Source organism: Oncorhynchus masou, unplaced genomic scaffold (genome assembly GCF_036934945.1).
Source record: "Oncorhynchus masou masou isolate Uvic2021 unplaced genomic scaffold, UVic_Omas_1.1 unplaced_scaffold_1252, whole genome shotgun sequence".
In the NCBI taxonomy this organism is placed as follows: Eukaryota; Metazoa; Chordata; class Actinopteri; order Salmoniformes; family Salmonidae; genus Oncorhynchus; species Oncorhynchus masou.
In genome coordinates, this window is record NW_027002342.1 from 141,671 (window position 1) to 158,922 (window position 17,252).

The window sequence follows — 17,252 nt, forward strand, 5'->3', positions numbered from 1 at the left end:
AGTGCCCACAGACCAGTCGATGTGAGGGTTATGGCTGTGAAGCCAGGGGTATCCAAGGACGAGAGGGAACTCGGAACAGGAGATCAAATGAAAGTTCATCAATTCCTGGTGTTGTGAAACTGAAAGTCTCAAGGAGGTAGTGACATGAGTGACAAGTCCAGATCCCAAAGGGCTTCCATCCAATGTAGTAACCCTCATGGGTTCACCCAGAGGTTCAGAGGGAACGCCATTCTCCTTCGCCCAGACACCATCCATGAAGTTACCTGCGGCTCCAGAGTCTACCAAGGCTTGAAGGTGAAGCTTGTGGTTGTCCCAGGAGAGGGTGACTGGAATGAGCAGACGGGAGTTGGACGGATGGGAGGAGGTTATGTTTCCCGTTACAGTTCCCCCGGTCTGTACGGGACAGAAGCGTTTCCCTGGAGCCCGGGACACGTGGAACGGAAATGGCCCGGTTTGCCGCAATATAGACAGCGTCGCTCCCTCATCCGGCGGTCTCTCTCAGCCTGGGAGATGCGTCCAATCTGCATGGGTTCCGGTGGAGCCAGCGATGATAAAGGTGGGGACTCGGAGCTGGGACTGATAGGGGCTAGAGGTCTACGGTTGAGTTCTCTCTCTCTCAGACGCTGGTCAATGCGTGAGGCCAAATTGATCAGGGACTCGAGATTGTCCGGTGGTTCCCGAGTGGCCAGTTCATCTTGGATAGTGTCGGAAAGGCCCTTCAGAAAGCACACCGTGAGCGCCTCGTTGTTCCAGCCACTCGCTGCTGCCACCGTGCGGAACTGGATGGCATAGTCCGTCACGCTGCGCCAACCTTGATGGAGAGTCAGGAGCTGTTTGGCTGAGTCAGAACCACTGCTTGGGCCTTGAAACACTCGTTTGAATTCCTCAGCAAAGGCAGAGTAGCTGGCACAGCAGGAACTATGGGCATCCCACACAGCAGTAGCCCAGGCCAGGGCTTTTTCCGACAGCAGGGTAATGATATATGCGATCTTAGACCGGTCGGTGGGAAACGACGAGGGTTGCAGCTCAAAGGAGAGAGAACATTGAGTGAGAAAGCCTTTACAAGCACTTGGATCACCTGAGAACCGTTGGGGAGGTGGAAGACGAGGTTCAGCCAGGGGGTTAACTGCCATGGGTACGTGAACCTGAGGTACTGGGACGGAAACTGTTGCCGGGGTAAGTCGATCAGATATTTGCTTAATGGAAGTCAGCATCTCCGACAGAAGATGAGAATGTCTAGCCATTAAGGCCTCTTGCTGAACCAGGACGGCTTCGTGGCGTTGGACAGTCTCCTGGTGGTGGGACAGCGTGGCAAAATGGTCCTGGGAACTGGCTGCCTCTGGGTTCATTTTTGGCTCTGTGTTTCTGTCAGGACCCGGTTTCGAACCTGGGTCTCCGGAGTGAGAAACAGTCACTTAACCAACTGAGCCACGAATAGACAGCAGAACCCAGAAGATGAGGCAGACACAGCAGTACTTAAGACGGTGTAATTTAATAAAGAAAAATCCTAAAATACAAAAAATGGCAAATCAAAAGGTGGAAGGAAAAACACAAAAAGATCTCAAAAGAAACTCACCAAAAATAAACAAAAACAAAAAAAAGAATACCACAAGAACTTCACCCGGAATCGACAAGAGCACACAGAACACTAGGGCAGGGTGCTAACATACAAACACAGAGCACAGAACTGAGGGAAACAAAGGGTTTAAATACAATCAGGGAAAACGAGACACAGGTGCAAATAATAATGGGGATCAAGGGAAAAACATAGGGACAAAAAGCACAATGGGGACATCTACTGACCAAAACCCGGAACAACCCTGGCCAAATCCTGACAGCATGGATGTAAGATGTTTACAAAGCAAGTGTCACACCCTGACCTTAGAGAGACGTTTTATTTCTCTATTTGGTTAGGTCAGGTTGTGATTTGGGGTGGGCATTCTATGTTGTATATTTCTTTGTTTTGGCCGAGTATGGTTCCCAATCAGAGGCAGCTGTCTATCCTTGACTCTGATTGGGAATCATACTTAGGGAGCCTTTTTCCCACCTGTGTTTGTGGGTAGTTATTTTCTGTTTACCTGACAGAACTGTTCGCTTTTGTTACTTTGTTCGTGTTTCTTTGATCAATAAAATCATGAACACTTTCCACGATGCGCTTTGGTCTACTCATTCCGACAACAGGCATTACAGCAAGTTCAATATGTCAATACTTTAAAGCTGAGTAAGTCGTATCCAACAGTCCTATGGATCAGCATAATTTGTTATTGGGATCCCAAACAATAATAGGAGACAAACAATTCCCAACACATGAATATGTAACAGAAATGGATGGCGTACAGCAGCTAGTTTCATGGATTTAAAATCCTTACATATTTGACATTGATACTTTTCATCACATTGTTCTTACTGTGCCCATCCCCCTGCCACACAAGTTGAATGAATTATTCACCATTAAGAATGCTTTACTTTGACTTTAATTTATCTGTCTGCAGAGATACTTGCTGGGTAAGTAGAAGCACGATGCATTACTAGACTAAGCCAGGGTTTTACAACCCTGATCCGGCAGAGCTGGAGCTTTTTGATCCAACCTTAATTGTAACAAACCTGATTCAACTTATCAAGAAGCAAATGATTAAAATCAGTCTCACTTAGGTTGGAGTGAAAACCTACAGGACATCATCTCTCCAGGAACAGCGTTGGAGAGCCCTGTTCTCAGGGTTGACAATTTCCATTGTGCAAATATGCAAATAGCACACAGATTAGTCATAATTATGTGGTAAAATATTACTGTATTGGAATTATTTTATGTTCACACCAAGAATGCTATTTTGTTTCATTTTTTACTTAAATGTTCACACTTTAAATAACAGGAATTATAATTTGTTTTGTTTAATTTACCCACAGATTTTGTAAACATGAAGGGGAGTCCAGGTAAATGAATGACACTGAATTCTATTCCAAATAGATTAGATCACTTCATACTGTTTGCAGGTATACTGTTTTATGGAAGAGTGATTATTTCTACACCTTGTCACTCAGCATATGTGTTTGGTTCTGTCAGCGTCGTGTGTATAGGTGGCAGGGAAGTCGGGCACAGGAGAGTCAAAATGAAGTGTAAATGGAGACTTTTAATAAATGTCAACAGAACATGCTCCATATCACAAAAACGTACAGACATAAAAAAACATGGGTACGAGGACCCGTCGCGCACCAACACAACAAAATAACAACACTGACAATTAAACAATCTCTGACAAAGACATGAGGGGAAACAGAGGGTTAAATACACAACAGGTAATGAATGGGATTGAAAACAGGTGTGTGGGAAGACGAGACAAAACCAATGGAAAATGAAAAATGGATCAATGATGGCTAGAAGACCGGTGACGTCGAACGCCGAGCACCTCCCGAACAAGGAGAGGCAACGACTTCGGCAGAAGTCGTGACAGGTTCTGAACTTGCATTAAAAAAATCAATCTCACTTTAACAATAACGTTTAGAGATGGAGATTTGTATAGTATACAGTATACTCTACTGTAACATTATATTACCATAGTTTCTGGTATCCCCCAAATCGGACAAACTCCTTCTCTATATTCTAGAACTTGAAACCATCAGAAGACGGATGGACTGGCCATCCACTTAGAGTTAGAGTTTAGAGTTTCACATTAATATTCATATCTTCACATATGGGTATTTACTTGAAATACCACGCATTCACATCTGCAATATACTGTATGTTGTTATCAATAACAACCTATAGGCTACAGCAATGTACTGTGCAGCAAAACCTGCAGTAAAGTTTGTTTTTCAAAATAATTCAAATAAAGTGTGTTGTGACTCTAGATCCTGATACAGCACATCCCAAACTCATCCTGTCTGAAGATGGGAAACAAGTTATATTTGGAGATGTATGGCAGGATCTCCCTGACAACCCAGAAAGGTTTGATACTTGTGTCAGTGTCCTGGGAAATGAGGGTGTCTCCTCAGGGAGATTCTACTAGGATGTTCAGGTGAAGACAAGGTGGACTATAGGAGTGGCCAGAGAGTCCATCAACAGGAAGGGGAAGATTACAGTGAGCCCTGAAAATGGATACAGGACACTGTGGCTTAGAAATGGAGAGTACAAGCTCTCTCTGGCCCCTTTGTCCCCCTCTCCCTGAGAGAGAAGCCCCAGACGGTAGGGGTGTTTGTGGATTATGAGGAGGGCCAGGTCTCCTTCTATAATGTAGAGGCCAGGTCTCCTTCTATAATGTAGAGGCCAGGTCTCCTTCTATAATGTAGAGGCCAGGTCTCCTTCTATAATGTGGAGGCCAGGTCTCCTTCTATAATGTAGAGGCCAGGTCTCCTTCTATAATGTGGAGGCCAGGTCTCATTCTATAATGTGGAGGCCAGGACTCCTTCTATAATGTAGAAGCCAGGTCTCCTTCTATAATGTAGAGGCCAGGTCTCATATCTACTCTTTCACTGGTGACACTTTATCCATATTTTGGCCCCTGTCTTATTGACGGAGGTAAAAACTCAGCCCCACTGATCATCACTCCTGTAGATATCACTGACTTTCATATCAAACATTGAAATACTTTTAACATTTGTGTGTGTGCATGTCGGACTACCAAACTTGTGTGTGGGTGTGGATAGGTGTGTCTGTGTGTGCGTATATGTGTGCGTGTGCGAACATGTGAGTTTGGGTACATGTGTGTTTGTCTGCAAGTGCATGAGTGTGTTACTCACAGTTTGAATTAATTATAGCATACCAACAGTGAGGGAATTCCCACCTTGTATCATTTCTGCTGAATGTCATCCTATGGTTTCCATGTTGTCTACATATGGCCCTATTATACAGTATGTAAGCCTAATGTAGTGGCATATTCTGAACATGAGTCTGGTCATAATAAACCTATTTGAACTTAATCGGCTTCATTCAAACTTGAAATAAAATCTAAATCAAACTTGTCAACATATAAATGACTTTGTCAACTGTAAAACCCCCTGATATTGGCTTTCGTTGGTGAGGAAGAGTAATTAACTACTCAAACAGGCTGCTACTGATTGGCTGTGACATGTGTTGGTCTTTCTCAGGGGGCCTATTAGATATTTCCTCACTCAGGTCACGTAACATAAATTACTAATTCAGGCCGGAGTTAAATCAGGAAGAGACAACATCATAATCAATCAATGAAAGATCAATCAACTCTGGTAACCGTCCCAGGGAGTGGGTCTGGGAGGGCTAGTGTGTGTGTCTGTATGTGTCCGTTCGTGCCTGCGTGTGTGTATTTATAGACTGTCTAATGTGTGGTAAGATACTGAGTGTCAGTTGATCAGCATCCTTGTCAATGCTTATCTGATATCCTGGCCCTTACCCATTAGGTTCTGTAGACAGTATTAAATGAGAAGCTCTGATATCCTGGCCCTTACCCATTAGGTTCTGTAGACAGTATTAAATGAGAAGCTCTGATATCCTGGCCCTTACCCATTAGGTTCTGTAGACAGTATTAAATGAGAAGCTCTGATATCCTGGCCCTTACCCATTAGGTTCTGTAGACAGTATTAAATGAGAAGCTCTGATATCCTGGCCCTTACCCATTAGGTTCTGTAGACAGTATTAAATGAGAAGCTCTGATATCCTGGCATTAGGTTCTGTAGACAGTATTTACCCATTAGGTTCTGTAGACAGTATTAAATGAGAAGCTCTGATATCCTGGCCCTTACCCATTAGGTTCTGTAGACAGTATTAAATGAGAAGCTCTGATATCCTGGCCCTTACCCATTAGGTTCTGTAGACAGTATTAAATGAGAAGCTCTGATATCCTGGCCCTTACCCATTAGGTTCTGTAGACAGTATTAAATGAGAAGCTCTGATATCCTGGCCCTTACCCATTAGGTTCTGTAGACAGTATTAAATGAGAAGCTCTGATATCCTGGCCCTTACCCATTAGGCTCTGTAGACAGTATTAAATGAGAAGCTCTGATATCCTGGCCCTTACCCATTAGGTTCTGTAGACAGTATTAAATGAGAAGCTCTGATATCCTGGCCCTTACCCATTAGGCTCTGTAGACAGTATTAAATGAGAAGCTCTGATATCCTGGCCCTTACCCATTAGGTTCTGTAGACAGTATTAAATGAGAAGCTCTGATATCCTGGCCCTTACCCATTAGGCTCTGTAGACAGTATTAAATGAGAAGCTCTGATATCCTGGCCCTTACCCATTAGGCTCTGTAGACAGTATTAAATGAGAAGCTCTGATATCCTGGCCCTTACCCATTAGGCTCTGTAGACAGTATTAAATGAGAAGCTCTGATATCCTGGCCCTTACCCATTAGGCTCTGTAGACAGTATTAAATGAGAAGCTCTGATATCCTGGCCCTTACCCATTAGGCTCTGTAGACAGTATTAAATGAGAAGCTCTGATATCCTGGCCCTTACCCATTAGGCTCTGTAGACAGTATTAAATGAGAAGCTCTGATATCCTGGCCCTTACCCATTAGGTTCTGTAGACAGTATTAAATGAGAAGCTCTGATATCCTGGCCCTTACCTGGCCCTTACCCATTAGGTTCTGTAGACAGTATTAAATGAGAAGCTCTGATATCCTGGCCCTTACCCATTAGGCTCTGTAGACAGTATTAAATGAGAAGCTCTGATATCCTGGCCCTTACCCATTAGGCTCTGTAGACAGTATTAAATGAGAAGCTCTGATATCCTGGCCCTTACCCATTAGGCTCTGTAGACAGTATTAAATGAGAAGCTCTGATATCCTGGCCCTTACCCATTAGGTTCTGTAGACAGTATTAAATGAGAAGCTCTGATATCCTGGCCCTTACCCATTAGGTTCTGTAGACAGTATTAAATGAGAAGCTCTGATATCCTGGCCCTTACCCATTAGGTTCTGTAGACAGTATTAAATGAGAAGCTCTGATATCCTGGCCCTTACCCATTAGGCTCTGTAGACAGTATTAAATGAGAAGCTCTGATATCCTGGCCCTTACCCATTAGGCTCTGTAGACAGTATTAAATGAGAAGCTCTGATATCCTGGCCCTTACCCATTAGGTTCTGTAGACAGTATTAAATGAGAAGCTCTGATATCCTGGCCCTTACCCATTAGGTTCTGTAGACAGTATTAAATGAGAAGCTCTGATATCCTGGCCCTTACCCATTAGGCTCTGTAGACAGTATTAAATGAGAAGCTCTGATATCCTGGCCCTTACCCATTAGGTTCTGTAGACAGTATTAAATGAGAAGCTCTGATATCCTGGCCTGATATTACCCATTAGGCTCTGTAGACAGTATTAAATGAGAAGCTCTGATATCCTGGCCCTTACCCATTAGGCTCTGTAGACAGTATTAAATGAGAAGCTCTGATATCCTGGCCCTTACCCATTAGGTTCTGTAGACAGTATTAAATGAGAAGCTCTGATATCCTGGCCCTTACCCATTAGGTTCTGTAGACAGTATTAAATGAGAAGCTCTGATATCCTGGCCCTTACCCATTAGGTTCTGTAGACAGTATTAAATGAGAAGCTCTGATATCCTGGCCCTTACCCATTAGGTTCTGTAGACAGTATTAAATGAGAAGCTCTGATATCCTGGCCCTTACCCATTAGGCTCTGTAGACAGTATTAAATGAGAAGCTCTGATATCCTGGCCCTTACCCATTACCCATTAGGCTCTGTAGACAGTATTAAATGAGAAGCTCTGATATCCTGGCCCTTACCCATTAGGCTCTGTAGACAGTATTAAATGAGAAGCTCTGATATCCTGGCCCTTACCCATTAGGTTCTGTAGACAGTATTAAATGAGAAGCTCTGATATCCTGGCCCTTACCCATTAGGCTCTGTAGACAGTATTAAATGAGAAGCTCTGATATCCTGGCCCTTACCCATTAGGTTCTGTAGACAGTATTAAATGAGAAGCTCTGATATCCTGGCCCTTACCCATTAGGTTCTGTAGACAGTATTAAATGAGAAGCTCTGATATCCTGGCCCTTACCCATTAGGTTCTGTAGACAGTATTAAATGAGAAGCTCTGATATCCTGGCCCTTACCCATTAGGTTCTGTAGACAGTATTAAATGAGAAGCTCTGATATCCTGGCCCTTACCCATTAGGCTCTGTAGACAGTATTAAATGAGAAGCTCTGATATCCTGGCCCTTACCCATTAGGTTCTGTAGACAGTATTAAATGAGAAGCTCTGATATCCTGGCCCTTACCCATTAGGTTCTGTAGACAGTATTAAATGAGAAGCTCTGATATCCTGGCCCTTACCCATTAGGCTCTGTAGACAGTATTAAATGAGAAGCTCTGATATCCTGGCCCTTACCCATTAGGTTCTGTAGACAGTATTAAATGAGAAGCTCTGATATCCTGGCCCTTACCCATTAGGCTCTGTAGACAGTATTAAATGAGAAGCTCTGATATCCTGGCCCTTACCCATTAGGTTCTGTAGACAGTATTAAATGAGAAGCTCTGATATCCTGGCCCTTACCCATTAGGTTCTGTAGACAGTATTAAATGAGAAGCTCTGATATCCTGGCCCTTACCCATTAGGTTCTGTAGACAGTATTAAATGAGAAGCTCTGATATCCTGGCCCTTACCCATTAGGCTCTGTAGACAGTATTAAATGAGAAGCTCTGATATCCTGGCCCTTACCCATTAGGCTCTGTAGACAGTATTAAATGAGAAGCTCTGATATCCTGGCCCTTACCCATTAGGTTCTGTAGACAGTATTAAATGAGAAGCTCTGATATCCTGGCCCTTACCCATTAGGTTCTGTAGACAGTATTAAATGAGAAGCTCTGATATCCTGGCCCTTACCCATTAGGTTCTGTAGACAGTATTAAATGAGAAGCTCTGATATCCTGGCCCTTACCCATTAGGCTCTGTAGACAGTATTAAATGAGAAGCTCTGATATCCTGGCCCTTACCCATTAGGTTCTGTAGACAGTATTAAATGAGAAGCTCTGATATCCTGGCCCTTACCCATTAGGTTCTGTAGACAGTATTAAATGAGAAGCTCTGATATCCTGGCCCTTACCCATTAGGTTCTGTAGACAGTATTAAATGAGAAGCTCTGATATCCTGGCCCTTACCCATTAGGTTCTGTAGACAGTATTAAATGAGAAGCTCTGATATCCTGGCCCTTACCCATTAGGCTCTGTAGACAGTATTAAATGAGAAGCTCTGATATCCTGGCCCTTACCCATTAGGTTCTGTAGACAGTATTAAATGAGAAGCTCTGATATCCTGGCCCTTACCCATTAGGTTCTGTAGACAGTATTAAATGAGAAGCTCTGATATCCTGGCCCTTACCCATTAGGTTCTGTAGACAGTATTAAATGAGAAGCTCTGATATCCTGGCCCTTACCCATTAGGTTCTGTAGACAGTATTAAATGAGAAGCTCTGATATCCTGGCCCTTACCCATTAGGTTCTGTAGACAGTATTAAATGAGAAGCTCTGATATCCTGGCCCTTACCCATTAGGTTCTGTAGACAGTATTAAATGAGAAGCTCTGATATCCTGGCCCTTACCCATTAGGTTCTGTAGACAGTATTAAATGAGAAGCTCTGATATCCTGGCCCTTACCCATTAGGTTCTGTAGACAGTATTAAATGAGAAGCTCTGATATCCTGGCCCTTACCCATTAGGCTCTGTAGACAGTATTAAATGAGAAGCTCTGATATCCTGGCCCTTACCCATTAGGTTCTGTAGACAGTATTAAATGAGAAGCTCTGATATCCTGGCCCTTACCCATTAGGCTCTGTAGACAGTATTAAATGAGAAGCTCTGATATCCTGGCCCTTACCCATTAGGTTCTGTAGACAGTATTAAATGAGAAGCTCTGATATCCTGGCCCTTACCCATTAGGTTCTGTAGACAGTATTAAATGAGAAGCTCTGATATCCTGGCCCTTACCCATTAGGTTCTGTAGACAGTATTAAATGAGAAGCTCTGATATCCTGGCCCTTACCCATTAGGTTCTGTAGACAGTATTAAATGAGAAGCTCTGATATCCTGGCCCTTACCCATTAGGCTCTGTAGACAGTATTAAATGAGAAGCTCTGATATCCTGGCCCTTACCCATTAGGTTCTGTAGACAGTATTAAATGAGAAGCTCTGATATCCTGGCCCTTACCCATTAGGTTCTGTAGACAGTATTAAATGAGAAGCTCTGATATCCTGGCCCTTACCCATTAGGCTCTGTAGACAGTATTAAATGAGAAGCTCTGATATCCTGGCCCTTACCCATTAGGTTCTGTAGACAGTATTAAATGAGAAGCTCTGATATCCTGGCCCTTACCCATTAGGTTCTGTAGACAGTATTAAATGAGAAGCTACCCATTAGGTTCTGATATCCTGGCCCTTACCCATTAGGTTCTGTAGACAGTATTAAATGAGAAGCTCTGATATCCTGGCCCTTACCCATTAGGTTCTGTAGACAGTATTAAATGAGAAGCTCTGATATCCTGGCCCTTACCCATTAGGCTCTGTAGACAGTATTAAATGAGAAGCTCTGATATCCTGGCCCTTACCCATTAGGTTCTGTAGACAGTATTAAATGAGAAGCTCTGATATCCTGGCCCTTACCCATTAGGTTCTGTAGACAGTATTAAATGAGAAGCTCTGATATCCTGGCCCTTACCCATTAGGTTCTGTAGACAGTATTAAATGAGAAGCTCTGATATCCTGGCCCTTACCCATTAGGTTCTGTAGACAGTATTAAATGAGAAGCTCTGATATCCTGGCCCTTACCCATTAGGTTCTGTAGACAGTATTAAATGAGAAGCTCTGATATCCTGGCCCTTACCCATTAGGTTCTGTAGACAGTATTAAATGAGAAGCTCTGATATCCTGGCCCTTACCCATTAGGTTCTGTAGACAGTATTAAATGAGAAGCTCTGATATCCTGGCCCTTACCCATTAGGTTCTGTAGACAGTATTAAATGAGAAGCTCTGATATCCTGGCCCTTACCCATTAGGTTCTGTAGACAGTATTAAATGAGAAGCTCTGATATCCTGGCCCTTACCCATTAGGCTCTGTAGACAGTATTAAATGAGAAGCTCTGATATCCTGGCCCTTACCCATTAGGTTCTGTAGACAGTATTAAATGAGAAGCTCTGATATCCTGGCCCTTACCCATTAGGCTCTGTAGACAGTATTAAATGAGAAGCTCTGATATCCTGGCCCTTACCCATTAGGTTCTGTAGACAGTATTAAATGAGAAGCTCTGATATCCTGGCCCTTACCCATTAGGTTCTGTAGACAGTATTAAATGAGAAGCTCTGATATCCTGGCCCTTACCCATTAGGTTCTGTAGACAGTATTAAATGAGAAGCTCTGATATCCTGGCCCTTACCCATTAGGTTCTGTAGACAGTATTAAATGAGAAGCTCTGATATCCTGGCCCTTACCCATTAGGTTCTGTAGACAGTATTAAATGAGAAGCTCTGATATCCTGGCCCTTACCCATTAGGTTCTGTAGACAGTATTAAATGAGAAGCTCTGATATCCTGGCCCTTACCCATTAGGCTCTGTAGACAGTATTAAATGAGAAGCTCTGATATCCTGGCCCTTACCCATTAGGTTCTGTAGACAGTATTAAATGAGAAGCTCTGATATCCTGGCCCTTACCCATTAGGTTCTGTAGACAGTATTAAATGAGAAGCTCTGATATCCTGGCCCTTACCCATTAGGTTCTGTAGACAGTATTAAATGAGAAGCTCTGATATCCTGGCCCTTACCCATTAGGTTCTGTAGACAGTATTAAATGAGAAGCTCTGATATCCTGGCCCTTACCCATTAGGCTCTGTAGACAGTATTAAATGAGAAGCTCTGATATCCTGGCCCTTACCCATTAGGTTCTGTAGACAGTATTAAATGAAGCTCTGAGCTCTGATATCCTGGCCCTTACCCATTAGGCTCTGTAGACAGTATTAAATGAGAAGCTCTGATATCCTGGCCCTTACCCATTAGGCTCTGTAGACAGTATTAAATGAGAAGCTCTGATATCCTGGCCCTTACCCATTAGGTTCTGTAGACAGTATTAAATGAGAAGCTCTGATATCCTGGCCCTTACCCATTAGGTTCTGTAGACAGTATTAAATGAGAAGCTCTGATATCCTGGCCCTTACCCATTAGGTTCTGTAGACAGTATTAAATGAGAAGCTCTGATATCCTGGCCCTTACCCATTAGGTTCTGTAGACAGTATTAAATGAGAAGCTCTGATATCCTGGCCCTTACCCATTAGGTTCTGTAGACAGTATTAAATGAGAAGCTCTGATATCCTGGCCCTTACCCATTAGGTTCTGTAGACAGTATTAAATGAGAAGCTCTGATATCCTGGCCCTTACCCATTAGGTTCTGTAGACAGTATTAAATGAGAAGCTCTGATATCCTGGCCCTTACCCATTAGGTTCTGTAGACAGTATTAAATGAGAAGCTCTGATATCCTGGCCCTTACCCATTAGGTTCTGTAGACAGTATTAAATGAGAAGCTCTGATATCCTGGCCCTTACCCATTAGGCTCTGTAGACAGTATTAAATGAGAAGCTCTGATATCCTGGCCCTTACCCATTAGGTTCTGTAGACAGTATTAAATGAGAAGCTCTGATATCCTGGCCCTTACCCATTAGGTTCTGTAGACAGTATTAAATGAGAAGCTCTGATATCCTGGCCCTTACCCATTAGGTTCTGTAGACAGTATTAAATGAGAAGCTCTGATATCCTGGCCCTTACCCATTAGGTTCTGTAGACAGTATTAAATGAGAAGCTCTGATATCCTGGCCCTTACCCATTAGGTTCTGTAGACAGTATTAAATGAGAAGCTCTGATATCCTGGCCCTTACCCATTAGGCTCTGTAGACAGTATTAAATGAGAAGCTCTGATATCCTGGCCCTTACCCATTAGGTTCTGTAGACAGTATTAAATGAGAAGCTCTGATATCCTGGCCCTTACCCATTAGGTTCTGTAGACAGTATTAAATGAGAAGCTCTGATATCCTGGCCCTTACCCATTAGGTTCTGTAGACAGTATTAAATGAGAAGCTCTGATATCCTGGCCCTTACCCATTAGGTTCTGTAGACAGTATTAAATGAGAAGCTCTGATATCCTGGCCCTTACCCATTAGGTTCTGTAGACAGTATTAAATGAGAAGCTCTGATATCCTGGCCCTTACCCATTAGGTTCTGTAGACAGTATTAAATGAGAAGCTCTGATATCCTGGCCCTTACCCATTAGGCTCTGTAGACAGTATTAAATGAGAAGCTCTGATATCCTGGCCCTTACCCATTAGGTTCTGTAGACAGTATTAAATGAGAAGCTCTGATATCCTGGCCCTTACCCATTAGGCTCTGTAGACAGTATTAAATGAGAAGCTCTGATATCCTGGCCCTTACCCATTAGGTTCTGTAGACAGTATTAAATGAGAAGCTCTGATATCCTGGCCCTTACCCATTAGGTTCTGTAGACAGTATTAAATGAGAAGCTCTGATATCCTGGCCCTTACCCATTAGGTTCTGTAGACAGTATTAAATGAGAAGCTCTGATATCCTGGCCCTTACCCATTAGGTTCTGTAGACAGTATTAAATGAGAAGCTCTGATATCCTGGCCCTTACCCATTAGGTTCTGTAGACAGTATTAAATGAGAAGCTCTGATATCCTGGCCCTTACCCATTAGGCTCTGTAGACAGTATTAAATGAGAAGCTCTGATATCCTGGCCCTTACCCATTAGGTTCTGTAGACAGTATTAAATGAGAAGCTCTGATATCCTGGCCCTTACCCATTAGGCTCTGTAGACAGTATTAAATGAGAAGCTCTGATATCCTGGCCCTTACCCATTAGGCTCTGTAGACAGTATTAAATGAGAAGCTCTGATATCCTGGCCCTTACCCATTAGGCTCTGTAGACAGTATTAAATGAGAAGCTCTGATATCCTGGCCCTTACCCATTAGGTTCTGTAGACAGTATTAAATGAGAAGCTCTGATATCCTGGCCCTTACCCATTAGGTTCTGTAGACAGTATTAAATGAGAAGCTCTGATATCCTGGCCCTTACCCATTAGGCTCTGTAGACAGTATTAAATGAGAAGCTCTGATATCCTGGCCCTTACCCATTAGGTTCTGTAGACAGTATTAAATGAGAAGCTCTGATATCCTGGCCCTTACCCATTAGGTTCTGTAGACAGTATTAAATGAGAAGCTCTGATATCCTGGCCCTTACCCATTAGGTTCTGTAGACAGTATTAAATGAGAAGCTCTGATATCCTGGCCCTTACCCATTAGGTTCTGTAGACAGTATTAAATGAGAAGCTCTGATATCCTGGCCCTTACCCATTAGGTTCTGTAGACAGTATTAAATGAGAAGCTCTGATATCCTGGCCCTTACCCATTAGGCTCTGTAGACAGTATTAAATGAGAAGCTCTGATATCCTGGCCCTTACCCATTAGGTTCTGTAGACAGTATTAAATGAGAAGCTCTGATATCCTCGCCCTTACCCATTAGGCTCTGTAGACAGTATTAAATGAGAAGCTCTGATATCCTGGCCCTTACCCATTAGGCTCTGTAGACAGTATTAAATGAGAAGCTCTGATATCCTGGCCCTTACCCATTAGGTTCTGTAGACAGTATTAAATGAGAAGCTCTGATATCCTGGCCCTTACCCATTAGGTTCTGTAGACAGTATTAAATGAGAAGCTCTGATATCCTGGCCCTTACCCATTAGGTTCTGTAGACAGTATTAAATGAGAAGCTCTGATATCCTGGCCCTTACCCATTAGGTTCTGTAGACAGTATTAAATGAGAAGCTCTGATATCCTGGCCCTTACCCATTAGGTTCTGTAGACAGTATTAAATGAGAAGCTCTGATATCCTGGCCCTTACCCATTAGGCTCTGTAGACAGTATTAAATGAGAAGCTCTGATATCCTGGCCCTTACCCATTAGGTTCTGTAGACAGTATTAAATGAGAAGCTCTGATATCCTGGCCCTTACCCATTAGGTTCTGTAGACAGTATTAAATGAGAAGCTCTGATATCCTGGCCCTTACCCATTAGGTTCTGTAGACAGTATTAAATGAGAAGCTCTGATATCCTGGCCCTTACCCATTAGGTTCTGTAGACAGTATTAAATGAGAAGCTCTGATATCCTGGCCCTTACCCATTAGGTTCTGTAGACAGTATTAAATGAGAAGCTCTGATATCCTGGCCCTTACCCATTAGGCTCTGTAGACAGTATTAAATGAGAAGCTCTGATATCCTGGCCCTTACCCATTAGGTTCTGTAGACAGTATTAAATGAGAAGCTCTGATATCCTGGCCCTTACCCATTAGGCTCTGTAGACAGTATTAAATGAGAAGCTCTGATATCCTGGCCCTTACCCATTAGGTTCTGTAGACAGTATTAAATGAGAAGCTCTGATATCCTGGCCCTTACCCATTAGGCTCTGTAGACAGTATTAAATGAGAAGCTCTGATATCCTGGCCCTTACCCATTAGGTTCTGTAGACAGTATTAAATGAGAAGCTCTGATATCCTGGCCCTTACCCATTAGGCTCTGTAGACAGTATTAAATGAGAAGCTCTGATATCCTGGCCCTTACCCATTAGGCTCTGTAGACAGTATTAAATGAGAAGCTCTGATATCCTGGCCCTTACCCATTAGGTTCTGTAGACAGTATTAAATGAGAAGCTCTGATATCCTGGCCCTTACCCATTAGGCTCTGTAGACAGTATTAAATGAGAAGCTCTGATATCCTGGCCCTTACCCATTAGGCTCTGTAGACAGTATTAAATGAGAAGCTCTGATATCCTGGCCCTTACCCATTAGGCTCTGTAGACAGTATTAAATGAGAAGCTCTGATATCCTGGCCCTTACCCATTAGGTTCTGTAGACAGTATTAAATGAGAAGCTCTGATATCCTGGCCCTTACCCATTAGGCTCTGTAGACAGTATTAAATGAGAAGCTCTGATATCCTGGCCCTTACCCATTAGGTTCTGTAGACAGTATTAAATGAGAAGCTCTGATATCCTGGCCCTTACCCATTAGGTTCTGTAGACAGTATTAAATGAGAAGCTCTGATATCCTGGCCCTTACCCATTAGGTTCTGTAGACAGTATTAAATGAGAAGCTCTGATATCCTGGCCCTTACCCATTAGGTTCTGTAGACAGTATTAAATGAGAAGCTCTGATATCCTGGCCCTTACCCATTAGGTTCTGTAGACAGTATTAAATGAGAAGCTCTGATATCCTGGCCCTTACCCATTAGGTTCTGTAGACAGTATTAAATGAGAAGCTCTGATATCCTGGCCCTTACCCATTAGGCTCTGTAGACAGTATTAAATGAGAAGCTCTGATATCCTGGCCCTTACCCATTAGGTTCTGTAGACAGTATTAAATGAGAAGCTCTGATATCCTGGCCCTTACCCATTAGGTTCTGTAGACAGTATTAAATGAGAAGCTCTGATATCCTGGCCCTTACCCATTAGGTTCTGTAGACAGTATTAAATGAGAAGCTCTGATATCCTGGCCCTTACCCATTAGGTTCTGTAGACAGTATTAAATGAGAAGCTGTCAGGAATATGTTTTCCCCTCTACAACACAACATCCTGTCTGCCATGACCAAATATACAACAAATAAAGATAGTTCTCTCTGGCCATTTACCATTTAAAATGTATTTTATGGTCTACTTAAAGGAAAAATCCACCCAAAACCACTCATTCCTATAAATTACAGTGTTAAATAAGAGAACAATATTTTTTTGTGAACAAATGTTAATTTTGGCTTTATAATAAGGTTGGTAGCAACATGTGAATAACGTTGTGTCTGTTGCAGCTCGAGTTGACTACAAAATCGCCAATGCACTGCTCTCTATATGGGCTGGTTGCCTAGCTAGCAAACGTAGCTACACCAATAATACCAAAGACAATGTCAGCATGTGAAGTAGCTAGTTAGCTGTAAAATCGCCTAAACAAATTGCACTATCAATTTAGGAATCTACAATCTCACCATGTTCAACCTGCAGATCGATGTGCCTCACAGACTTGAGTCAACGGCAGAGATACTTTTGAGGAGATGGGAAATTCCATTGGAATCACATTGTGCGACATATGTCGCCCATGTATGTTGACCATGTACGTCAACGTGCCACGCTGTGCATTCTGGGCGATTCTGAGATAAGGAGAGCTCTCCTTCATGGAGTGAATGGGAGTGAATTGGGTGCTAGCTCAAAAACCCAACATGAGCAAAGAATTTCT

At 42.8% G+C, this 17,252-nt stretch overlaps 1 protein-coding gene and 1 pseudogene across 1 annotated transcript in view; one reads left to right on the forward strand and one right to left on the reverse strand.

The window, feature by feature from the left end:
• LOC135530091 (butyrophilin subfamily 1 member A1-like) overlaps positions 1 to 17,252 on the reverse strand; it is a 145,603-nt gene that overhangs the window by 122,436 nt on the left and 5,915 nt on the right. The window lies entirely within an intron of this gene.
• LOC135530092 (erythroid membrane-associated protein-like) lies at positions 1,840 to 4,578 on the forward strand (annotated as a pseudogene).